The 27,442-nt window shown below is 46.8% G+C and overlaps 1 protein-coding gene across 1 annotated transcript in view; it reads left to right on the top strand.

Annotated features, from left to right (window-relative positions):
* Positions 1 to 4,703: 4,703 nt before the first annotated feature.
* LOC141165352 (beta-1,3-galactosyltransferase 2-like) overlaps positions 4,704 to 27,442 on the top strand; it is a 34,727-nt gene continuing 11,988 nt past the window's right edge. The window contains exon 1 of the mRNA XM_073650947.1: positions 4,704 to 4,871. The gene's annotated coding sequence lies outside the window, so the exon portion shown is untranslated. The remainder of the gene's footprint in view (positions 4,872 to 27,442) is intronic.

Genomic DNA, 27,442 nt, shown 5'->3' with positions numbered 1-27,442 from the left:
GAGGCAAGAAACAGGAGGCCCAAAACCCGCTCATTGGGGAGGATCCTAACATTCACCCTTTACCCTACAGTGCTCCGGGACGTGCCTGAATTTCCATCAGTAAAAGGTACTGAAGTGACTATCGTGTCTGTCCCTGTTCTTGCTCTGACCCGGTTCGGTCTCGCCTGTCCTGCATCCCCTGTCATACACTGCCCTGAGGCCTGGCTCCACCTGTGGGGAGCTATACCATCAAGCTGCCTTATCACCAGCCTCAGTGGACTGCGCAGCGCTGGTAATCTTCACCAGAAGCCACAGGTGGCGTCACAAACTCTTTTATAAACGTAACAAATTATCCACCCTTTTTAAGGAGAGACCCCAGGGTACGGGCCTGGGAGCCGACCACCGCGACATCCCTAAAGGCCAGGCTAAAGTCCCGGGTACCGAGTCATCCCCATTCCCCTGGGCGAGTCACCAAACTTCTTCCATTTAAGGATTATGGAGGCCATTGTGCTCTTAGGAACCTTGAGAAATGCAGAAATTCTTTTATAACCTTGGCCAGATCTGTGCCTTGCCACAATTCTGTCTTTGAGCTCCTTGGGCAGTTCCTTTGAGCGCATTATTCTCATTTGGTCTGACATGCACTGTGAGCTGTGAGGTCTTATATAGACAGGTGTGTGCCCTTCCAAATCAAGTCCTATCAGTTTAATTAAACACAGCTGGACTCCAATGAAGGAGTAGAAACATCTCGAGGAGGATCACAAGGAAATGGACAGCATGTGACTTAAATATGAGTGTCTGAGCAAAGGGTCTGAATACTTATGACCATGTGATATTTCAGTTTTTCTTTTTTACTAAGTTTGCAAAAATTTCTACATTTCTGTTTTTTTTCAGTCAAGATGGGGTGCAGAGTGTACTTTAATGAGAAAAAAAAATTAACTTTTTAAAATTTACCAAATGACTGCAATGAAACAAAGAGTGAAAAATTTAAAAGGGTTTGAATATTTTCCGTATACCTTGTATCCTTACCTATTATAGCACGATGCACTTTATCATCTATGTTTATTATGACTCTGCCTTATGTGTGTCCTTCATGGGACTTTTATAATGCTTTTTTGAGCACAAGATCATGTTGTGTCTAAATCTATCAGGTATGTTGTGAAATTAATAATGTGAAACCAGGGTTGAGGATTGAATTTTAATCTATGTAAATTTATTTGTGTATGCAAACTACTATAGTAATAATGATTTGCTGGTCTCCTTGACCCATCTCGAATTGTGTCTCCTGATACATTATATTATCATTTGGTCCACAACCTATTTGCATACCTTGCAGACTATTGTATATAAGGCGCTAGGGGTCTGTCATTTCTATTCCCACTATATCTCTATACAACCCGATATAATCCCTTCACACAGGTATTCTAGGGATTCTCAGATACATAATATGGACAGCCGACTGGTGAGCGGGGGCGCCACTGTCTATATACTTTAGGGTGCCAACGCCCGCAGTAGGAGGGGCTACATTAGGGACAAAATAGGTAGTTTTAACTTCTACTGTATACCTCCCTTTTTGCTTATAAATCAATCCACTACTTAAGTGATATCATACACTTGTAGGGATAATAATCACCTCTTGCAGGAATGTTCCTATGTGATCATGAATTGGTGATAGGAGAAGTTAAGTTTGATAGATCGTCTCCCAGAACTCAGGTCTTTTTTTCTTATCCCGTCTCACGGATTCCTAGGGACAGACGACTCACGAGCAGGGGCGCCACTATCGTATATTATTTTAGGGTACCAACCCCCGCTGTTAGGAAAGGTTGTTACAGGGAATAGTAGGGAGAGATTATTTATTCTGTTATTGTACAATATTATCTCTTTATTGCTCTACATTCAGTTCCCCTATGAGCAAGCATTTATTTTGTTCTTTGGTTCTTTTTATGGCAAATTTTAACCCCTTTCCGACATGTGTCATAATAGTACGACACTTGTCGGCTCCCTCCCCTTGGTGCGGGCTCCAGCACTGAGCCCGCACTTTTACAGGTACATGACAGCTGATCTATCGAGCTGACATGCGCCCCTCACAGCCGCGGATAGAGTCGTGATCCACCCAGGGCTGTTAACTAGTTAAATGCCGCTGTCAATCTCTGCTTCTCGCTTTTCCCAGAACCGTGTGACTGGCTCCGCCCATCGGCGACCCCATCACATGATCACGGGCATGACAACCCGGGGTCTGCAGGAGAACCCTGAGGTTGTCATTGCCACTTTGCTATGATTGCTGCCCAGCGGTCAGCACTCATAGCAAGTGACCATTTCTCCTACACTTTTTTAAAAAATATTAAAACATTTTAAAAAATATAAAAGTTTAAATCACCCCCCTTTCGCCCCATTCAAAATAAAACAATAAAAAAAAATCACATATACACATATTTGGTATCGCAGCGTTCAAAATTGACCGCTCTATCAATATAAAAAAATAATTAATCCGATCGGTAAAAGGCATAACGAAAAAAAAATTCAAAACGCCAGAATTAAGTTTTCTTGGTCACGGCTACATTCCAATAAAATGCAATAACAGACGATCAAAACATCAGAGCTACCACAAAATGGTATCAATAAAAACGTCAGCTTGGCGCGCAAAAATTTATCCCCCACCCGGCCCCAGATCCTGAAAAATAGAGACAATGCCGGTCTCGGAAAATGTCGCCATTTTTTTTTTTTTTTTTTAACAAACTTTGGATTTTTTTTCCCCCACTTAAATAAAAAATGTTTGATATCTACAAACTCGTAATGACCTGGAGAATCATAATGGGAGGTCAGTTTTAGCATTTTTTTAGTGAACATGGTAAGAAATAAAATAACTGTGGAATTGCACTTGGATTTTTTTCCCATTTTCAAGTACACAATATGGTAAAACCAATGGTGTCGTTCAAAAGTACAACTCGTCCCAAAAAAACAAGGCCTCAAATAACCATATTGACCGAAAAATAAAATAGTTATGGCTCTGTGAAGAAGGGGAGCAAAAAAAGGAAAAGGACACGGTCATGAAGGGGTTAACAAGAGCTACTGGATCTTTAAAATGGGATTTATTACAAATAGGATATTTACAATAATATACATAAGGGAAATCTAACTAAGGGACAAGGGTACAATGAAAGGGAAAAGGTAATAAGAGAGGGTGGTAGATGGGAAGTGGGAAGAATTATTATTATTTATTATTATTATTATTATTATAGCGCCATTTATTCCATGGCACTTTGCATGTGAAAGGGGTATGCATGCAAAAATAATTACAATAATCTTGAACAAAACGTGACGGCGACGACTGGTACAGGAGGAGCGAAGACCCTGCCCGCGAGGGCTCACAATCTACAAGGGATGGGTGAGGATACAGTAGGTGAGGGTAGAGCTGGTTGTGCATTGGTATGGTGGAGCTGTGGTTACTGCAGGTTGTAGGCTTGTCGGAAGAGGTGGGTCTTCAGGTTCCTTTTGAAGGTTTCCACGGTAGGTGAGAGTCTGATATGTTGGGGTAGAAAGTTCCAGATTAGGGGGGATGCACGGGAGAAATCTTGTAAGAATGCCTAACTAGCTTGGTGTGCTACCTTTATATCAGTCACACAGTCAGACATGGCCCATACATTGCCCATTCCTGTAACACCTCCAAATAATGGTACCATCCGATCAGGTCAAAGTCTTTCGAGTTCTCCAGAAACATGCACATGGCTGCTGATGTTGACTCTATCCTAAAGGTGGCGCTCTTAGGTTCATAATGGATCAGAGGGTCAAACGTGATTGAAAAGGTCCTCATCTTCCTGCAGATGGCGTCCTTATATATAGACAAAAAGTCTTTGTATCAAGCGGTCTGAGGACAGGTTCAACACCATTTGGGTTGGAGACAAGATGTCCATCAAGAACAATGGTTTATAATCAAAACACCACACATGGGTTATGTACCTTCCAAGATGCCAGACAAGATGTCCATCTCCCCATCTAGGTGCTCTCTTTACTCTATCAACAGAACAAAAGGCACCACACCACAGGACACATAACTGTCTTCATGCCTCACAGGTTTTAGGACCAACAACATTACAGCTCATGGTCTATCTCTTTGATGTCGGCCATTGGTGTTATCCAGGGCTCATGGATTCAATTGTGAGTTTAGTGTTCTTATGATACATACATTGTCCATGTTGGCTTCCAACAATTTATAAATAGGAAAAAAATTCAAGTGCATTACATGTGAAATTCAAAGGTATCATTCCGAGAATACTTTTGTCATTTTTTGGCATAAAAGTATTTACATCAAGTGCATTACAAAAATGGTAAAATTAATAGGGTCATTCAAAGCTTCAACTTGTGACACAAAAAAAAATCATAGTTTGGTAATGTTTAAAGGAAAAAAAAAAGTTATGGCTCTTAGAATGAGAGATAAAAACAAAAGTGCAACAGTAAATATTGCCAAGAAGAGGGTAATAAAGCTTTCCTTTTTAATATATTTTGATTAATGACCTCAAAAGAATTTATGATATTGTGGTGTATGTTTTATTTATCAGTTGTGACTCTGTATTGTGCAATACATAAAACTGGAAAGACAAAACTAATTGGTTTCCTTTTGTAAGTCTTTAATTATCTGCAATTATAGGTATGCAAAGTGATGAATTTTATTGTTAAAAATTTTACTAATGAAGGTGGAGAATCTTCTCACCAGGTTCCACCCATAATCTTTGAATTATTTTCTGCATTTCATCTTCGGTCATCATGGTCATTCACTTCTTATTGGAAACGAGTGATGAGCAGATCTGCAGATTTGAAAGAGTCCTCACAGATTGACAACATTGGAGAAGAGCAAGCATCTTTAAGAAACTCAGTGACACAGAACGACGACCTCTGAAGTAAGGAGAACTGTCTCTACTAATGATATCATGGAGAAATATGAACACTGACCACCACCTTGTCTTTATCACTGGGAGAATAGACCCGTTATTACTGTCCATACATTGATAGTAGCTGTAAGATATTCCAGTTCAGATCTTAACAATTTGTATTCCTGAATTTGAGTAGTTCTTGTTTTGAGCTGTTGTATTTGTAGAGCTCTATTCTTTATTGTTATATTATGTCTATGGTACTAAAAATAATAATTTCTGAAGAATGCAAATCTGCTCCATCAGTCAAAAGTCTATTAAAGATGGCTGTCTTGTGAATTGAGCAATTGTTTGGTCATATTTAGGCATGAATAGCCTCATCTAGATAGATAAAGTGGGGAAAATAAGTATTTGATACACTGCCGATTTTGCTAGTTTTCCCACCTACAAAGAATGAAGAGGTCTGTAATTTTTATCGTAGATACACTTCAACTGTGATTGACAGAATCATTAAAAAAATCCAGAAAATATTATTGCATGATTTTTAAATAATTAAATTGCATTTTATTTCATGGAATAAGTATCTGATACATTAGAAAAACAGAACTTAATATTTGGTATAGAAACCTTTGTTTGCAAATACAGAGGTCAGACGTTTCCTGTAGTTCTTGACCAGGTTTGCACAAACTGCAGCAGGGATTTTGGACCACTCCTCCATACAGATCTTCTCCAGATCTTTGAGGTTTTGGGGTTGTCTCTGGGCAACATTGAGTTTCAGCTTCCGACAAAGATTTTTCTCTTGGATTTTGGTCTGGAGACTAGCTAGGTCACTCCAGGATCTTGAAATGCTTCTTACGGAGCCACTCATTAGTTGCCCTGGCTGTGTATTTCGGGTCATGCTGAAAAACTCAGCCATGACCCATAGTGATGAGCGAGCATTCTCACTACTGCTCGGTACTCGCCCGAGCATCTCACTGTTCGAGATGCTGGGCGCTCGCCGAGTATTTCCGGGGTTGCTCGGTGGGAGCTCGGGTCACCTCTCAGCATGTTTGGTGCTCTTTAGAGAGACAATGAACATTCAGGGATTGTCTGCCACACACTGTAATGCCACAGCCATGTTGGTTGTGGCATTACAGTGATTGGCTGGCCGCACAGCGTCATCAGGTCTAAATCAGGCCTGGCACCGCCATGGTCGTCAAAGTCACTCCGGAATCAAGCAGTGTAGGGAGAGGTGCTGCTGAGCTAGGGAAAGATTTGCTTGTTTCTTAGTTAGTGTAGGTATACCACCATATATTATACACATATCCATCTGAACTAACAGTCCTTCTGAGGACTAATCCAGCTGCATAGATATCAGTGCTAGGCAGGCAGGCAGTGTATGTGGCAGACTGCAGTACATATAGCAAGAGGGTCCATTACAGTTCTGTCTGCTGCTGGTGCTTTTACAGATATTTCTAGAAATAGCCCCAGGTATCAGGGGCCAGGAATAATTATTTTTGGATCTTAATCCTGATTATTTGCTTAAAAGCAATCCATTTGCTTGTTGGCACTGCAGAATACAGCCAGATCCTTTCCATATTACAGTGCTAAAAATCCATCTATTTAAAACTGTGGTTTGTCCGTCACACGGATCACATATAAGTGTGCTGAAAATTCTGCCATTTCTGGCCTCCATTGAAATTTTGTTGCAGTGTGTTAGCAAAGTTATTGACACAAGGTCACTGTTAAAAATAGTTACCTAGAGGCCAGCTATTTAAAACTGTGGTTTTCCATCACACATATCACATATCACTGCGGTTCAAATCCAGTCATTTGTAGTGAACGTGGAAAATATTGTCTTCCATTTAAAATGGACAAGGCGCGGGGCAAGGGACGGGGAAGTAGGCTAGCTGAAATTGTGCCACAACAAACACCCACATCTTCTTTCTCGACCTTCCTGTCCCAATTAATAGGGGACCAAAGAACACCACTATTGAACACAGAGCAGTGTGAAAAGGTTATTGGTTGGATAGCAGATAATGCTTCCAGTCACTTAGCCACCATCACCACCACCCTGTCTTCCACATGGTCAAGTGTCAGTAGCCGTGAGTCTGGACCACATATTCCTCATCCTGATCCTCCTTCCTCCCACCATGTTGAGTGCCCGGAGACAACTGATCCCACATTTGGACACTCTGAAGAGCTGTTCACTTTTCCATTTATAGATTCGGGCCTCTCGCCCGGTCCACTTGAAGCGGAGCAAGAGGAGATTGCATGTAGCGATGCCCAAATATTTGATCAGCTACGGTCACACGAAGATGATGGTGGGAAACTGTCACAAGAAGTGGACGATGATGGGACAATTGCCAGAAAGTCAGGAGGAGGACGAGGGTGCAGAAGTGGAAGATGAGGTGGTGGATGATATAGTAACTGACCCAACCTGGCAAGGGGACATACAGAGCGAGGACAGCATAAAAAGGGGAGGAAGGCGTAGCACCACAACAGGCAGGAAGATGCCAGTACAACTGTTGGGTCTTCCCAAGTCTGGTTGTTTTTTAAAGAATCTGCCGATAACCCCAACAAGGCCATTTGCACCACCTGTCAGGCCAGCATCAGCAGGGGTAGCAAAACTACCAGCCTGACCACCACCAGCATGATTAGGCACATGGCATCAAAGCACTAGACTAAGTGGGTCGAACCCCAGGGCCCAGGAACAGTGTCTGCGGGTGGTACCACTGCTTCTTCTGCTGTTGTGCGTGCAAGCCAATCCACTGTCCATGGCTCATGCAAAGATGCCAACCACCCTGCACCTGTCGTTGCACACTCTCAAGTAGCAGCATCAGCAAGCACGTCCACATCCTTATCCCAGCGCAGCGTTCAGTTGTCCCTACCCCAGTCCTTGGAACGCAAGCACAAATACGCAGCCAAAGCCCCACAGGCCACACTACTAAATTCACACATTAAGTGACTGCTTGCGCTCGAAATGTTGCCTTTTAGGCTCATGGAGACAGAAGCTTTCCGCAACCTGATGGCTGTGGCCGTCCCTCGGTACTCAGTCCCCAGCCACCACTATTTTTCCCGGTGTGCCGTCCCCACATTACACAAGCAAGTGTCCCACAACATTAGCCGTGCCCTCAACAACGCAGTTTCTGGGAAAGTCCACCTAGCCACAAACACGTGGACAAGTGCTTGTGGGCAGGGACGGTACATCTCGCTGACAGCACACTGCGTTAACATAGTAGAAGCCGTGACCAAGTCAAACCTTGGGACAGAACACGTCCTCCCGACTCTGAGGATTGCGGACCCTGGGTCATTCAGGGTTGCCCCCACAGTCTACAGCTCCTGCACCTCATCCTCCTCAGCCTCCTTCTCTTCAGTCTCAATCTCCGAAATGACCACATCAGTCGCAAGCTGGAAGCACTGCAGCACTGCCTCAGCCAAGCGACAACAGGCTGTGCTGAAGCTAATATGCGTAGGTGACAAAACGCACAATGCTGAAGAGTTGTGGACAGTTCTGAAATAGCAGACAGATCTGTGGCTCACACCGCTGAACCTACAGCCAGGCATGGTCGTGTGTGACAATGGCTGGAACCTGGTGGCGGCTCTGAGGCGAGGCGAGCTCACACACGTACCATGCCTGGCCCATGTGCCTAACCTCGTGGTTCAGCGGTTTCTCAAATCCTACCCGGAGCTGCCGGATCTGCTTGTTAAAGTACGCCGCCTGTGTGCCCATTTTAGAAAATCAGCTACAGCTTCCACCGCCCTTGCCATGTTTCAGCAGCATTTGCAGCTTCCAGCTCGCAGACTGGTATGTGATGTCCCCACGCATTGGAACTCTACACTGCAGATGTTGGGAAGGATTTGTGAGCAGAAGAGGGCAGTTGTTGAGTACCAGCATCAACAAGGCCGTTGGTATTCAGTTCAGACTCCACACATAAGGCCTCAGGAGTGGACATGGATGTCAGACATATGTACCATCCTCCAAAACTTTGAGGACTCCACCAAGATGGTGAGCGGCAATGACACCATAATTAGCATCACCATCCCGCTTCTCTTTCTTCTGAAATGCTCTCTGCTCACAATCAAAGAGGATGCATTGCAGGTGGAGCACGATGAGATGGAGCAAGGAACCATACAGGGTGATTACTCACTGCCCAGCCTCATCTTATCCCAACGTGGATTGGGTGACAATGAGGAAGAGGAGGAGGAAGAACAGGAGCTAGTTTCATGCGCTGTAGACGGTACTACCTGCACAACTGTCATACTGTCTATTCAGCGTGGATGGCCAGAGGACAGAGAGGAGGAGGAGGAGAGCATGGTCAGTCATCCTCTTGGTGAGGACACAGAAGTCTTGCCTGTTAGCAGTCTGGCATGCATGACTGAGTTTATGTTGTGCTGCCTTTCCCATGACCCTCGCGTTCTCAAAATTTTGGGTGACAGTCATTACTGGTTGGTGACACTTCTAGACCCACGCTACAAGGAGAACTTTATATCTCTTATTCCTGAGGCGGACAGGTCTACAAAATTGGGGCAGTACCAGAAGGCCCTTGTTGCGGAACTATTAAAAAAATTCACATCTGAAAACGCTGGAGGCAGAGGTCGCAGTTCGTTAGACAACCAAGGAGTAAAGGCGAGAGAGACACAAATGCAATACAGCAGAGGCAGGGGAACACTGTCAAAGTACTGGGACAGTTTTCTCAGACCCTCCCATCGCACAGGCCCTGAGGTGTGGGGTACTCTCACAAGGAGTGCAAAGTTTGGGAAGATGCTGAGAGAGTATCTTGCCGACCGTACCAAAGTCCTCCGTGATTCCTCTGTGACTTTTAATTATTGGGTATCCAAGCTGAATACGTGGAATGAACTGGCTCTCTATGTCTTGGAGGTCCTGGGCTGCCCTACCGCCAGCGTTTTATCAGAGCGGGTTTTTAGTGCCGCTGGTGGAATTATAACTGATAAGCGCATCCGCCTCTCAACTGAAAATGCTGACAGGCTGACTCTTATAAAAATGAACAAGGGCTGGATTGGGCCAGACTTCTCAACACCACCGAATGATAGCAGCATAGCATAAACTCAAATCCAGTGTCTTTTTTTGGGAGGTGTATTCCCATGCATCTCTTCACACCCACACATGGGTATATGCTTTCTGATTTTGGCTATTTGCTCTTGTCCTCCTCCTTCTCCTCATTCTCCACCACCATATCATCAGGGTGACCGTGATCCGTGATGCAAAACTCACATAATTTTTTGAAAAGGTGTTTATGATGCCCGTAAAAAATATATATATACGTATACAGTATGTTCATGTATATCCCCCAGGGGTAAATGTTTGTCAGCCCATACACTTAGTGCATGGGCATTCCAAGTATAGGAGACCCGCACCTTTCTAATGGGAACATTTTTTATGAGGCCCTCTAAGTCTCTTCCAAGGGGCATTGGAGTTCCCCCCAATTTTTGGCTGCCCTTGCATTCACTGCATAGGCCAAAACTATGGGAGACCCTCTACTTTCTAATGAGAATTTGCCGTTACTGTGGCCCTGCTCTATGTGTCTTTAAAATCTTAGTGGGGTTTTTCCTAAAATTGGTCAGCCGTTGAACTCACTGCATACGCTATAACTGTATAGCAGACTCTCTCCTTTCTAATAAGAATTTGTCGTTTCTGTGGCCCTGCTCTATGTGCCTTTAAATTCTTAGTGGGGTTTTTCCTAAAATTCGTCTGCAGTTGGACTCACTGCATACCCTATAACTGTATAGCAGACCCTCTTCTTTCTAATGGGAACAAGTCCTACTTGTTACTGGGGCCCTGCTCTCTGTGTCTTTACATTCTTAGTGGGGTTTTTCCTAAATTTGGTCAGCCGTTGGACTCACTGCATACCCTTTAACTATATAGCAGACCCTCTCCTTTCTAATGGGAACATGTCGTACTTGTTACTGTGGCCCTGCTCTATGTGTCTTTAAATTCTTAGTGGGGTTTTTCCTAAAATTGGTCTGCCGTTGGACTCACTGCATACCCTATAACTGTATAGCAGACCCTCTTCTTTCTAATGGGAACAAGTCCTACTTGTTACTGGGGCCCTGCTCTCTGTGTCTTTAAATTCTTAGTGGGGTTTTTCCTAAATTTGGTCAGCCGTTGGACTCACTGCATACCCTTTAACTATATAGCAGACTCTCTCCTTTCTAATGGGAATTTGTCGTTACTGTGGCCCTACTTTATGTGTCTTTAAATTCTTAGTGGGGTTTTTCCAAAATTTTGGCAGCCCTTGCAGTCACTGCATACGCAATAACAGTATAGGAGACACACTTGTTAATAATGGGAACAACAAAGTATAGCCGGCTGATAGCTCTCTAACAATAGCGAGGGCCGACTGCTGGCCTTTTAAGAATAGTAAGGGCCGTCTGATGGCCCTATAAAAATAGGCTTTTTGACTTTCAGAGTCCATCCATCATAAATAAAACAGGATGTGTCTGATGATGTGTCACACACTACATTGCCAGATAAAGTTGTAAAATGTTAAAATGACATTTCCCGGTGAATGCATTTGTCTTAAATAATAACGTAAAAAAAAACAAAACAATTGGATCTTTCTTTAGTATAAAAAACAGCGTCGCCAATTTAACCTCAATGTAATCACATTGTTCAGCTCCTGCACCTCCTCCTCCATCTCCGAAATGACCACATCAGTCACAAGCTGACAGCACTGCAGCACTGCATTGGCCAAGCGGTAACAGGCTATGCTGAAGATAACATGCTTAATGCTTAGGTGACAAACCGCCCTGCGCTGCAGAGTTGTTGAAAGCTGTAACACAGCAGCCTCATCCATGGCTCTCACCGCTGAACATACAGCCAGGCATGGTCGTGTGTGACAATGAGCGGAACCTGGTGACGGAGAAATGACAGCCGGAGTAGATACGGTTTCCCTCTATGCCAGTCCTTTCACTGAGCTAAAGAATATGGCTGCGGTGAAATACAACTCCCACTGAGAAGCTGTTTCAGGTTGTAAAACATTGTGCCCACCAGAGGATTTGATTCTGAGGGCTCACCTTTCTCTCCCGCTCAAGAGCCCCATAGCAGCTGCAAAGTTAGCACTATCATGAACTCTCCTGAGGTAGAAGCTAAGGCACACCAGAGGATTCTCTGGTGGGCCCGTCCAACACTGACGTGAAGCAGTCCTGACTAAGAAAAGTGTGTGGGAAGGTTCCCGGACACTCTATGGCTGCTTTTTTAATGTGGATCGGACATGCTTATGCATGTTATCTCTCAAACCGCATTGCAGATCAGGCCATTGTCCAACTCTGTATTTATCAAATTTAATGCGCAAAGAAAGATGTTTTTGTGTCAAAGCACCACCGACAATTGCGAGTTGATGTTGGACGGGCTGCCATTGCTTCTGCAACAAGCTGCATTAGAGGACTTCCTGGGAGAAATGACACCCAGAGTAGATACAGTTTCCCTCTATGCCAGTCCTTTCACCGAGCTAAATACAACTCTCAGCAAAAAAAGCTGTGGACTGGCTCCGTACCGTCCCTGGCCACATTCACCTGTCCACGTGTTTGTGGTTAGGCGGTCCTTCCCAGTAAGTGCACTGGGGAGGGCACAGGTAACGTTGTGGGACCCATGCTTGTGAAAGGCGGAGACGATACGGGAGAAATAGTGGTGGCTGGGAACCGAGCATGGACACCCGGCCTCCGCCAGCATGAGGTTGTGAAAAGCTTCCACCTCTACGAGCCTAAAAGGCCATATTTCAAGTGCAAGTAGCTGCCCAGAAATCTGGCAGTTTAGTATTGCGGCCTATGGGTGGGTGGGTGGTTGGCTGTATACTTGCGCTTGCATTCCAAGTAGCAGAAAACTAAGCAGATGGTGGCCTCTATCATCATCATGGCCTCACCTCGGTACTATGAACTCTCCTGAAGGAGAAGCCAAGCTTTCACCGAGCTAAATACAAATCTCAGCAAAAAAAATCTGTGGACTGGCTCCATACCGTCCCTGGCCACATTCACGTGTCCACGTGTTGTGGTTAGGCGGTCCTTCCCAGTAAGTGCACTGGAGAGGGCATGGGTAATTTTGTGGGACCTGTGCTTGTGGAAGGCGGAGACAATACCGGGAAAAATAGTGGTGGCTGGGGACCGAGTATTGATACCCGGTCGCCGCCGCCTTAAGATTGTGGACAGCTTCCGCCTCCACGAGCCTAAAAGGCCACATTTCAAGTGCAAGCAGGTGTCAACAATTTGGCAGTATAGTATTGCAGCCTTTGGTAGGGTGGGTGGCTGGCTGCATACTTGCGCTTACATTCCAAGGAATTGGGACAACTGAACGCTGCACTGGGACAAGGACGTGGACGGTGATTGTTGCTAGTCTGCAACGAAAGGTGCATGGCGGGAGGCATCTTCTCATGCGCCAAGGATCACTTATGATGGGCACACTTTTAGGCAGTGACCTGGGAGTCAGAAATGCTTCCAGAGGTCTTCCCCATGCTGTTCCCATGTCTTTTCAGCACTGTATGCATGTGTTTGATGATGTGTCACACACCACATGGCCAGATAAGGTTGTAAAATGTTAAAATGACATTTCCCAGTGAATGCATTTGTCTTTGTTGAAAGCAATGCAAAAGTGAAAAAAGGCATCAAAAACACTAAGTGTGAACATAGCCCAAGGTGTGGAGGAGTATTTTTGTTTTTGTTTTTTTATTTTGCCTTATATACAAGTCATTACCCTGGAAAGGATGTTCCTTAACATATTTCCCAGGAAAATCCATTTTGGTTTCGTTTTTGTATGTTTTATTGTGAGTCCGTAAAAGTGGCGTAATACTCTGACCACGTTGCTGACAGTAGTGATCTGGGAGTCAGAGATGCTTCCAGGGGTCTTCCCCATGCTGTTCCCATGTCATTTGAGCACTGTTCCCATCGATTTGGGCAATTTTTAGGCCCTCTGCAGACCGCCGGAAAACAGGAGTGAATTTCCAAAATAAAGTCAAGACAGATAAAATATAAATCCTGCTCTAACACTTCCCACAGCCTGCAGCACTCATGCAGCCCCAAACTTCCACCACCATGCTTGACTGTAGGCAGGACACACTTGTCTTTCTACTCCTCACCTGGTTGCCACTACACAAATAAGTTTATCTTGGTCTCATCAATCCACAGGACATGGTTCCAGTAATCATTAGTCATTAGTTTACTGGTCTTCAGCAAAGTGTTTGCAGGTTTTCTTGTGCTTTATCTTTAGAAGAGGCTTTCTGGGACGACAGCCATGCAGACCAATTTGATGCAGTGTGCGGCATATGGTCTGAGCACTGACAGGCTGATCCACCACCCCTTTATCTTCTGCAGCAATGCTGGCAGCACTCATATGTCTAATTTAAAATGACAACCTCTGTATATGGTGCTGAGCATGTGCACGCAACTTCTTTGGTCGACCATGGCGTGGCCTGTTCTTAGTGGAACCTGTCTTGTTAAACCGCTGTATGGTCTTGGCCACCGTGCTGCTGCTCAGTTTGAGGGTGTTGGCAATCTTCTTATAGTCTAGGCCATCTTTATGTACAGTAACAATTTTTTTTAGATCCTCAGAGAGCACTTTGCCATGAGGCGCAATGTTGAACTTCAAGTGACCAGTATGAAAGCGTGTGAGAGCGATAACACCAAATTTTCTACACTTGCTCCCCATTCACACCTGAGACCTTATAACACTATTGGCTAATTGGGCACAATTTGTCAATTTAAACTTGGGGATGTACTCACTTTTGTTGCCAGCGGTTTAGACATTAATGGCTGTGTGTAGCATTATTTAGAGGGCACACCAAATTTACACGGTTATACTCGCTGTACACTGACTACTTCATATTGTATCAAAGTCTCATATCTTCAGTGTTGTCCCATGAAAAGATATAATAAAATATTTACAAAAATGTGAGGGGTGTACTCACTTTTGTGATATACGGTATCTATGGCACAAATAAAGGCTATTGTTAAAGGCTTCCATGCACATTAGACTAATGAAAGCAGAACTCGTTGGGTTCAGATGACGGTTTGATGTGTATGGGGGCCCCGGCTGACTGAAGGTTGGGAGAGATGTCAATAAGAAGTGTATGTGACTCGCCCCCTGGGCCGTGGGGCACACGGAACCGGGCAATAGTGAGACGCTGGGAGTAGTAGTGGCAGCCCGGTCCCGCGGCTCAGGGTGGTCAGGCCAGTGGCAGTCCCTTAGATAATGTCCGACTACGCCACCCGTGGATTGCGGTTATTAGGAACCGCCGCTGCAAGGCAGTCCGCTGGGGCTGATGATGTGTGCAGCTGGGATGGTGCGACTCCCCACGGGAGGGGTGCGGCCCCAGGGCAGTGTAGTGGATGGTGGGAGTGATGGTAGTGAGAGTCTTAGTACTGATAGTGCTGGAGGCGCGAAGGAGCACACGGACAACAAGTTACAGTCCAGGGTCTTTACTCACAGTTCATTTGTTCCGGGTCACTTCTGTCAGCAGTGACCGCCCGAGCCGTGCTACGTCCACCAGGTGAGGGACTCGGTCAACTCCCAGACAGTTCAGGAGCATGGCTCAGGACCCCCTTTAATCCTTTCTCTGGCCTGCCTCACCAGTGACCCACTTTTGTCCAGCTGCCGCGGACTTGTGCGGTTAGACGTGGGCCCCGTCTTCCGCTGTCCTGTATGGTGCCTTCCTAGCAGGTTTGATGAGGTGTCGCACCAATAAATGATCACGACGACCGGTCTTTGGCTGAGGGTAGTTTCTCCTCCACCAACTTGGGATCCGGTACCCTTAATCTGCCTGACCCTTCACCCTGGATTCTCGTGGGTTCTTAGGGTCCCTTCCACCTTCTTGTTCCTGAGCCCTTCTGTTTCTCTGTCTCTTCTGCTCCCTTTCCGTTCCTTCCTGTTCCTTTCTGCTCCGTTCTCTTGGAGCTGAGATGAGCCAAAATCTCAGCTCCCCTTCACCTCCTCCTCGGCCTCTCACTAGGCCCTTCTGGAGTAGAGCTCCTACAGAGCCTCTACTCCCTGTCTTCTCCTCTCTGGACAGAACCTAGATCTAAGATGGTGCCCACCTTTTATACCTCCCTCTAACCATGAGCCCAGGTGACCAGCAACCAATGAGCTCCTTCCTACGCTCAGGGACCAACCCCTATCTGCCCCTACAGCACTGGGTGTTCCACCCCCCTCCCCACTCCAGGCAGGGACATAGTCGGTCGTGCCTGCACTTCTGTCTAGTGGGAGCACCGTTGAGCTGTCCCTCGGAAATGGAGTGTGTGTGCTGTATGCAGCTAACTGAGCCCTGGTCCATACTCCATCCTTACCTGGGAGTGGAATATCACACCTCTGGCAGAGGTGCAATACCCCTGTAGCGGCCGAACCCTCGGGGCGCTACATATGATTTCAGACTGCTGATTGCATTGTTTTCACTGTGATAAGCCGTCGGATGATGTGTCTCTTTATGGAAAAATAAGTACAGCATCATTGACGTATGTGTAATACCACCGGGGCCAGCGCCATCACCCGGCGCACCCAGGCAAGTGCCGGGGTCCTGAGCAGGCGGGTCGCCCACTCGTGGTCGGGCACCCCGCCGAGCTATGGGCGGAGGAGAGCGGTGCCAGCGCCCGCCCTTCCCCCCGCTTGCTCAGGGCCCGGCAGGCGGATACTTACATCTACCCGTGCCTCCGCAGATCTGCTGTCTTCCCTTCTCCCTGTGATGTCTCAGGTCAGAGGGTGCGGTGACATCTTTCCACTGCGCCCTCACCTGAGCCATCACAGGCAGCGCAGAGTGGGATGAGGCCAGTGACGCTGGAGTCCGGACCTGAGCAGCGGCAGCAGGTGAGGAGGAGTGAGGTGAGTATTTGATTTTTTTTTTCTTTTAATGTATGGAGGCACGGAAATTATAATGGAGGGGGGGTGACATCCTGCATGGGGCATAATATGGGGGGTGACATCCTGAATGGGGCATAATATGGGGGGTGACATCCTGCATGGGACATTATAAAGAGGGGGGTGACATCCTGCATGGGGCATTATAAAGAGGGGGTGTGACATCCTACATGGGGCATTATAAAGAGGGGGGTGACATCTTGCATGGGGCATTATAAAGAGGGGGGGTGACATCCTGCATGGGGCATTATAAAGAGGGGGGTGTGACATCCTGCATGGGGCATTATAAAGAGGGGGGGGTGATATCCTGCATGGGGCATTATAAAGAGGGGGTTTGACATCCTGCATGGGGCATAAGGGGGGGGTGACATCCTGCATGGGGCATTATAAAGAGGGGGCGTGACATCCTGAATGGGGCATAATATGGGAGGTGACATCCTGCATGGGGCATTATAAAGAGGGGGGGTGACATCCTGCATGGGGCATTATAAAGAGGGGGTGTGACATCCTGCTTGGGGCATTATAAAGAGGGGGGGGTGACATCCTGCATGGGGCATTATAAAGAGGGGGGGTGAAATCCTGCATGGGGCATGATAAGGGGGGGAACATCCTGCATGGGGCATTATAAGGGGGGGAACAGCCTGCATAGGGCATTATAAGGGGGGAACAGCCTGCATAGGGCATTATAAGGGGGGAACAGCCTGCATGGAGCATTATATGGGGCCAGTATCCTGCATGGAGCATTTTATGGGGGCCAGTATTCCGTATGGAGCATTTTATGGGGGCCAGTACTGTATACTGTGTGGAGCGATTCGCTGGTTTCTGAGCTATTGTGGAATTTACAATAGATATCGCTCATGTAATGTAAGAAGTGAAATCTTTGCATTGTACTATATCTATATTTCTCTGCGGTATCTGTGCATCATGAATCGTGGTATGTGTTAAAGGGGCCCACTGAGCTCTTTCGCCCGGGGCCCAGAAAAACCTGGAGCCGGCCCTGAATACCACCTTATGGAAAATATGGTATAAGAAGGTATAAAATGAAGAGTTGTAAAAATAACACTGTACAAATAATAACATTTTTAGAATATTTATATGGGCATCTCCAGTGTCTAATTAGATATTGATCTAATGTAAAAGCGTCCTTCAGTTGGAGCTCTAATTTATTAGTTAGATTAGTAAGTAGTGTTGAGCGAACATGCTCGACACTGCTCGGTACTCGCCCGAGCATCACGCTACTCGGGATGTTCGGCGAGCACTGAGCATTTCCGGGTTACTCGGGCGGGAGCTCGGGTCTCCGCCCTGCATGTTTGGCGCTCTTTACAGAGCAGGGATTGCCAGCCAGTCACTGTAATGCCGCAGCCATGTTGGTTGTGGGCATTACAGTGATTGGCTGGCCGCACGGCGTCACCTCGAGTATTTAAAACCGGGCACCGCCATCTTGGACACAGTCGCTCCGGATCAGACAGTGTAGGGACAGCGCTGCTGATTTAGGGAGAGATATAAACTGCGAAATAGTTAGTGTAGGGTCTGTAAAGGCTGCCAGATCAAGCAAACAGTCCTTCTCAGGACTAATATCCATCCCAGATATCAGGCAGGCAGGCCGTATAGGAGACGCAGTGGTTATACCAGCAAACGCTGCATTACAGTCCTGTGTGCTGCTCCTGTTGCTGAAATTGTAGGACTTAGCTCCAGGTCTCAGGGGACAGGAAAAATCCTTTTTTTTTTCATCTAAATCCTCTTTTTTTTTTCCTCCTTCACACTGTACAAATACCCGTCCTATTAACCTTTTGGTCTCCCCCCCCAAGAGAAACAGAAGTGTTGTTTTGCACTTCCACGGTTCAAACCTCTGTATTATCCACTTTTGGGCCATTTGTATCTAAAACAAAAACAGTTTCAGTGTGTCACTCACTGTTCAGCCGCAATTACAGTGCCTACAAGTAGTATTCAACCCCCTGCAGATTTAGCTGGTTTGATAAGATGCAAATAAGTTAGAGCCTTCAAACTGCAAACGAGAGTAGGTTTTATGAACAGAAGCATAAATCTTACAAACCAAAAAGTTATGTTGCTCAGTTGAATTTTATTAAATTTTAAACATAAAAGTGTGGGTCAATTATTATACAACCCCTATGTTTAATATTTTGTGGAATAACCCTTGTTTGCAATTACAGCTAATAATCGTCTTTTATAAGACCTGATCAGGCCGGCACAGGTCTGTGGAGTTATCTTGGCCCACTCCTCCATGCAGATCTTCTCCAAGTTATCTAGGTTCTTTGGGTGTCTCATGTGGACTTTATTCTTGAGCACCTTCCACAAGTTTTCAATTGGGTTAAGGTCAGGAGACTGACTAGGCCACTCCAACACCTTGACTTTTTCCCTATTGAACCAGGCCTTGGTTTTCTTGGCTGTGTGCTTTGGGTCGTTGTCTTGTTGGAAGATGAAATTACGACCCATCTTAAGATCCTTGATGGAGGAGCGGAGGTTCTTGGCCAAAATCTCCAGGTAGGCCGTGCTATCCATCTTCCCATGGATGCGGACCAGATGGCCAGGCCCCTTGGCAGAGAAACAGCCCCACAGCATGATGCTGCCACCACCATGCTTGACTGTAGGGATGGTATTCTTGGGGTTGTATGCAGTGCCATCCAGTCTCCAAACGTCACGTGTGTGGTTGGCACCAAAGATCTCGATCTTGGTCTCATCAGACCATAGAACCTTGAACCAGTCTGTCTCAGAGTCTTCCAAGTGATCATGAGCAAACTGTAGACGAGCCTTGACATGACGCTTTGAAAGTAAAGGTACCTTATGGGCTCGTCTGGAACGGAGACCATTGCGGTGGAGTACGTTACTTATGGTATTGACTGAAACCAATGTCCCCACTGCCATGAGATCTTCCCGGAGCTCCTTCCTTGTTGTCCTTGGGTTAGCCTTGACTCTTTGGACAAGCCTGGCCTCGGCACGGGAGGACACTTTCAAAGGCTGTCCTGGCCGTGGAAGGCTAACAGTAGTTCCATAAGCCTTCCACTTATGGATGATGCTCCCAACAGTGGAGACAGGTAGGCCCAACTCCTTGGAAATGGTTTTGTACCCCTTGCCAGCCTTGTGACCCTCCACGATCTTGTCTCTGATGGCCTTGGAATGCTCCTTTGTCTTTCCCATGTTGACAATGTCTGAGTGCTGTTCACAAGTTTGGGGAGGGTCTTAAATAGTCAGAAAAGGCTGGCAAAAGAGATCTTTAATCCACACATGTGAAGCTCATTATTCTTGGTGCCTGAACTACTTCTTAATACTTTTGGGGGACCAAACAGAATTCTTGTGGTTTGAGGGGTTGAATAATAAATGACACTCTGAATTAACTTTTAACGTTTTTAAAAAACAAAAAAAACAAAAACAAAAACAAAATTTGCTGCAGTGCATTTCCCACTTCCAGGCTGATCTACAGTACAAATGCCACAATGCCAAGTTAATTCCGCACGTGTCAACCAGCTAAATCTGCAGGGGGTTGAATACTACTTGTAGGCACTGTATATCTATTTAAAAAAGTCTGGTATACCCCAGTAAACAATAACTGTGGTTTTGCCATCCCACGGTAAAAAATCTCTATTATTCAGGTTTTGGTATATTTTCCGTAAAGAAAAACAGTAGTGTCTCCTGACTGTTGTGACACAAAAATATATCTGTTGAAAATAGTCTGGTGTAGGCCCGACAAATCCCAGTGTGGTTTTGCAGTTCCACGGGTCAAATCTCTGTACTATTCAGTTTTGGGCCTTTGGTATCTAAAAAAACACAGTTTGAGTGTGTCGCTCACTGTTCAGCCGCAATTATATCTATTTAAAAAAGTCTGGTATACCCCAGTAAACAATAACTGTGGTTTTGCCATCCCACGGTAAAAAATCTCTATTATTCAGGTTTTGGTATTTTTTATGTAAAGAAAAACAGTAATAGTTTCTCCCTGATTGTTCAGATTGTTTAAAAGAGTCGGGTGTAGGCCAGAGAAATAGAACTGTGGTTTTCCTCTTCCATGGTTCTAATCTACTTTTTATTACCCTTTTTCCATTGATAGTGCAAGTGTAAGCTATTTTACTTACTTTACAATGGGCAAGGCACGTAGCAAGGGACGTGGAAGTGGACGTTCTGGTGATGGTTCGTGCAGAGGACGGGGCCGTGGCCAAGGTGAAAATGTGCCACAACCAACAGCCACATCTTCTCGCTCCCACTTCTTGACCGAATTACTAGGGAAGCACAGAACAACACCAGTATTGAGAACTGATCAGTGTGAACAGGTTATTAATTGGATAGCAGATAATACTTCCAGTTACCTGGGCACCACCACCTCTGGTCTGTCTTCCAAATGGTCAACTCTTATTAGCCGTGAGTCTCGACCGCATACTCTTCCTCACCCTGATGCTCCTTCCTTCCACCATGCCGAGTGTCGTCAGACAGCAATTGATCCCACACTTGGACACTCTGAAGAGCTGTTCACTGGTCCATTTCCATATTTGTGCCCCTTGCCTTATACGCTTGAAGTGGTGGAAGAGGAGATCCCATGTAGCGATGCCCAAATATTTGAACAGCCACGGCCACAGGAAGTCGACGCTGGCAATTTGTCACAAGAGGTGGACGATGACGAGACACAATTGCCAGGAAGTGAGGAGGAGCATCGTGGTGCGCAAGTAGAAGAGGAGGAGGTGGTGGATGATCTAGTAACTGACCCAACGTGGCAGGAGGACATGCAGAGTGAGAGCAGCAGCACAAAGGGGGAGGGAGGCAGTACCCCAACAGGCAGGAAGAAGCAGTGTGGTGGCCGCAGACAAAAGGAGGGCAATCGTTCCTCGTAACACCAACACGAGGGACGTTGCCAGTAAAAGCGGTAGGTCTTCCAGAGTCTGGAATTTTTTTAAAGACTCTGCTGATAACCCCAAAAAGGCCATATGTTTCACCTGCCATGCCAGCATCAGCATGGGTGAAAAAACTACCAGCCTGACCACCACCAGGATGATCAGGCACATGGCAGCAAAGCACCCGACTTTGTGGGGCGAAACACAGGGTCCACGACCAGTGTCAGCGGGTGTCACCATTGCTTCTTCCACTGTTGTGCATGCAATAGAACCCCCTGTTGTGTGTGCAAGGCAATCCCCTGTCCATGCTGCATGTAAAGATGCCCCCTCCTCTCAGTCTTCACTTGTTATGGCAGTTTCTCAAGAAACAGCATCAACGTCCACGTCCCACCGCAGCGTTCAATTGTCCATATCCCAGACCTTTGAACGAAAGCAGAAATTCGCAGCTAACGCCCCACAGGCCACAGTCCTAAATTCGCACATTTCACGAGTGCTTGCGTTGGAAATTCTGCCTTTTAGGCTGGTGGAGACGGAATCCTTCTGCAACTTTATGGCGGTGGCCATCCCTCGGTACTCGGTCCCCCGCCGACACTTGGGACGGAACACATCCTCCCCACACCGAGGATTGCGGGCCCAATGTCAGTCAGAGTTGCCCCCACAATGTACAGCTCCTGCGCATCATCCTCCTCCTCCTCCTCATGTTCAGCCTCCATCTCAGATATCAACGCATCAGTTACAAGCTGGAAGCACTGCAGTACTGCCTCCGCCAAGCGGCAACAGGCTGTGCTGAAACTCATAAGCTTAGGTGATAAACCTCACACTGCTTGTGAGTTGTGGACAGCTGTGAAAGAGCAGGCAGATCTGTGTCTGAGACCGCTGAACCTACATCCCGGCACGGTCGTGTGTGACAATGGCCGTAACCTGGTGGCGGCTCTGAGGCGAGGTGAGATCACACACGTACCATGCCTGGCTCATGTGCTTAACCTCGTGGCTCAGCGGTTTCTTAAATCGTACCCCGAGTTGCCAGATCTTCTCGTGAAAGTACGCTGCCTGTCAGCTCATTTTTGCAAGTCGGCTACAGCTTCCGCAGCCCTTGCTGTGTTGCAGCAGCGTTTGCAGCTTCCAGCACACCGACTGGTGTGTGATGTCACCACACGTTGGAACTCTACCCTCCACATGTTGCAAAGGATTTGTGAGCAGAAGAGAGCAGCTGTGGAGTACCAGATGCAACAAGGACGTCGATATTCAGGTCGGACTCCACACATATGACCTCAGGAGTGGACCTGGATGTCTGACATATGTACCATCCTGACAAATTTTGAGGAGGCCACCAAGATGGTGAGTGGCGATGACTCCATCATTAGTGTCAGCATCACACTTGTCTGTCTTTTGCAACGCTCTCTGGAGAGAATTAAAGAGGAGGCATTGCAGCCAGAGTATGATGAGATGGATCAAGAAGCCGTAGTGAGCGATTACACACAGCCCAGCCTCATCTCATCCCAATGTGCATTGGGGGACAATGAGGGAAAGGAGGAGAGGGAGGAGGAGGATGAAGAACAGGAGCTGCTATCATGCACTGTAGACGGAAGTACCTGTACAAGTGTCATACCGTCGGTTCAGCGTGGGTGGCCTGAGGACAGGGGGGAGGAGGAGGAGGAGAGCATGTTCAGTCGTCATCTTGGTGAGGACACGGAAATCTTGCCCGTTACCAGTCTGGCACGCATGGCTGACTTTATGTTACGCTGCCTTAACCGTGACCCTCGCGTTGTCAAAATGTTGGGTGTCATTACTGGTTGTTGACACTTTTAGACCCCCGCTACAAGGAGAACTTTCACTCTCTTATTTCTGAGGTGGAGAGGTCTACAAAAATGGGGCAGTACCAAAAGGCCCTTGCTGCAGAACTCTTAAAAAAATTCCCATCTGAACACGCTAGCGGCAGAGGACACAGTTCGTTGACCAACCAAGGCGTACAGGCGAGAGAGATGCAACTCCAATCCAGCAGAGGCAGGGGAACACTGTCAACGTTCTGGGAAAGATTTCTGACACCCCCCCAGCTTACAGGCCCTGAGGCGCGCGGTACTCTCACAAGGAGTGGAAAGTTTCAAAAGATGGTGAGGGAGTACCTTGCCGACCGTACCAGCGTCCTCCGTGATTCCTCTGTGCCTTTTAATTATTGGGTATCCAAGCTGGACACTTGGAATGAACTCGCTCTGTAAGCCTTGGAGGTCCTGGCCTGCCCTGCCGCTAGCATGTTATCGGAGCGTGTTTTTAGTGCCGCTGGGGGAATTATAACTGATAAGCGCACTCGCCTGTCAACTGACAAGGCTGACAAGCTGACCCTTATCAAAATGAACAAGGGCTGGATTGGGCCAGACTTCTCATCACCACCAAATGACAGCAGAGTAACATAAAGTCAAATCCACTGTGTTATTTCGGGAGGTGTATTCACATGCACCGCTTCACACCCACACATGGGTATACGCTTCCTCATTTCGGCTGTTTTATGTTCTTCTCCTTATCCTCAGCCTCCACCACCACTATACCACCAGGGTGCCAGCAATGTAAGTTCCTCCTTCCTTATTTTTGTCAGCTTTTGCTTGGAAGGCATAAGCAAATCCTATGGGAGACCCACTCCCCAATAATGGGACTTATGTTTGTAATATGCTGTACTGCATGGCTCTTGTAAGGGGCATTGCAAGTGGCTCCATCCTAATTTTTTGAAGCTTTTGTTGGAAGGCATAAGCAAATACTATGGGAGACCCACTCCCCAATAATGGGAATAATGTTTGTAATATGCTGTATTGCATGGCTCTTGTAAGGGGCATTGCAGTTCCTCATAATTTTTGGAAAGCCTTCCATTCACTGCTTAGGCCAACAGTGCACAGGAGACCCAGTTGATATAAGTGGAAAAAAAGGTTTAGTTAAGGCCCTCTGACCTCCATGTCATTTCCAAGGGGCATTGGAGTGCCTCGAAATTTTTGGTAGGCATGGCACTCACTGTATGCCCTATAACTGTGTAGCCGAACCGCTCCTTTTGTTACAGAAACATATCCTACAAGACATATCTGGTTGACTGGCCTGATATTGATGTAAATGGTCCCTGTTCCTCCTGCTCTTTCTCCTTTGCCACTACCTCACCCATCATTTATCACCTGAAGCTTTGTTTTAACGGGAGTCATAGAACTTGGATAGTAGCAGGAAAACATCCAGCAATCCTCGGAGGAGGTAGGATATGCGCCAAAACGCTGACCACCTCAGGCCTAGCCGCTACTACATACATGCGCTTGCATTCCAACAAAACAAAGCAGATGCTAACTTCTATCATCCTCATCATGCTCCTCACCTTGGCACTCTCAACTCCCCTGATGGAGAAGCCAGGGGCCACCGGAGGAGTCAGGTTGCCTGGTGGGCTCGACCAACGCTGCCTTAAAGCAGGCCAGGCTAAGAAAAGTGTGGAAAAGGTTACCGGGACAAATAGGGGTAGCTGGGGACCGAGTATGGACACCCGGCCGCCCCCTGGAGGCTGGGGAGCAAGCGGGGACATCCGGCCACCGGGCGGCTGGGGACTGAGTATGGATACCAGGCCGGCGACGCAGCCATGGCGTGGTGGCCAGATTCCGCCTCCACATGCCTAAAAGGCCCAATTTAAAGTGCAAGCAATATGGTATTGCAGCCTGGGGGTGGGTGGGTGTCAGGCTGCATACTTGCGCTTGCATTGCAAGGAATGGGAGAGGTACAATTGAACACTGCCCTGGGACAAGGACTTGAACGGGGATAGTTGCAAGTCTGCAACGACATGTACAGGTTGGGAGGCATCTTCGCATGTACCATGAACAGGGGTTTGGCATGCACACACTAGAGCGGAATAGGCTCTCCTTCCCACTAAATGCCCTGGGGTGGGCACAGGTAATGTTTTGGTATACGCGCTTAATGTTATGTATAAGGCACACCAGGACAAATAGGGGCGGTTGGGGACTGAGTATGGATACCTCGCTGCCGAAGCAGCCATGAGGTAGTGGCCAGCTTCGGCCTCCTCCAAACTAAAAGGCCCCATTTCAAGTGCAAGCTAGCAGTATGGCATTGCAATCTGGGGGTGGGTGGGTGGCAGGCTTCACACTTACACTTGCATTAAAAGAAAACAAAGCAGATGCTAACTTCTGTCATCATCATCATCATGCTCCTCACCTTGGCACTCTCAACTCCCCTGATGTTATGATCTGCTACAGAGACTAAGGAAAGACAGGAGATCTGTCCCTACAATAGAACTAAACTAGATCCCTACGATGTAACGGGGAACCTGATCCTGCGATCAGACCCGCTAAAGTCCTCGGCGAGTCTGTACGAAGACCTATAGATGTGAGGGAGGAATCCCTACAAGAACTAGGAACTGGGATAAGGTGGACACCTCTTAGCAGAAATCATAGCAGTCAAAGACAAACACACAACAAAAAGCATAGAGGTCAGAAGTCCTAGCAAAACTAACAGAGAACGGCAACAGAGCACCAAGCTAGCTCAACAGTAGTAAATACAATGAAGTCCAGCAATGCCAGGAGGGAGGAGCCGGATTAAATAGGCAAAAATGGTCATGTGACCAGCAAACTAAAAAAAAACTAACAGGAGAGTTGTAACAGTACCCCCTCTTCTAAGAGGATCCTCCGGATCCCCTAGGCCCAGGCTTACCAGGAAACCTCCTGTGAAACGCTCTGACAAGTCTGGAAGCAGAAACATCATCCGCCCTCACCCATGAGTTATCCTCAGGTCCGAAACCCTTCCAAGCGACGAGATACTGCAAACTCCCTCTATACCATCTAGAATTTAGGATGCAGGAAATTTCATATTCCCCGTCCTCCACCACCGGAGGAACAGTGGCAGAGGCGTCACCATCCGACACATCAACTTTTTTCAACAGAGAAACATGAAACACCGGATTAATCCTCCAGGACGTAGGAACCTCCAGCCTAACAGCAGATTGGTTAACTATCTGAAGCACCTTAAAGGGCCCTACGAACTTGGGACCCAATTTTTTAGAAGGAATCCTCAATCGCAGATTCTTAGAGAACAACCAAACCATGTCACCAACAGCAAACAAAACCTCTTGTCGTTTCCTATCAAAGTACCTCTTAGATTTTTTGTTAGCCTCCTGAAGATTACCACGCACATCCGTCCAAACTCTCTCCAAATCACCGGAAAAACTCTCCTCCTCAGGCACAGCTGAAACCAATTTGGAGAATGACCCAAAAGACGGATGTCTCCCAGAACAACAAAAAAAAGGCGAACACCCAGCAGAAGAGGATGTATGGTTGTTAAGAGCAAATTCAGCAAGTGGCAGAAACTCAGACCACCCCTCTTGATTCTCTGCCACAAAACAACGCAAGAACTGCTCAACATCCTGGTTCTTCCTTTCTGTCTGGCCATTAGACTCCGGATGAGATCCGGATGAAAACGACAAATGAACTCCCAACCTGTCACAAAAGGCATGCCAAAAACGAGCCACGAACTGAGGTCCCCTATCAGTAACAATGTCAGTAGGAACACCATGTAGTCTGACAATTTCCTTGACAAAGGCCTTAGCGAGTGTCGTAGCTCAAGGCAGTTTGATGAAGGGAACCAAGTGACACATCTTGCTAAAACGGTCCACGACCACCCAGATGACCATGAAACCTTCAGAGGGAGGAAGGTCAGTAATAAAGTCCATAGCCAGATGTGTCCAAGGTGCACTAGGAACCTACAGAGGGCAAAGCAACCCCGCAGCAGGAGCATGCGAAGACTTAGATCTTGCACACACAGTACATTGGCGCACCCACTTAATGACTTCCTTCTGCCATCCAGGCCACCAAAAACTGCGACCCACAAGTCTCTTGGTCTCAGAAATTCCAGGATGACCTGCCAACCGAGACTCATGACACTCAACAAACAAATCTCTCCTAAAG

The sequence above is a fragment of the Phyllobates terribilis genome, unplaced genomic scaffold (assembly GCF_046119375.1).
Source record: "Phyllobates terribilis strain yellow unplaced genomic scaffold, ASM4611937v1 Scaffold_11__3_contigs__length_659146591, whole genome shotgun sequence".
NCBI classification, from domain to species: Eukaryota; Metazoa; Chordata; class Amphibia; order Anura; family Dendrobatidae; genus Phyllobates; species Phyllobates terribilis.
The sequence above is the reverse complement of the archived record's forward strand: the minus strand, read 5'-3'. Positions and strand labels throughout refer to the sequence as shown.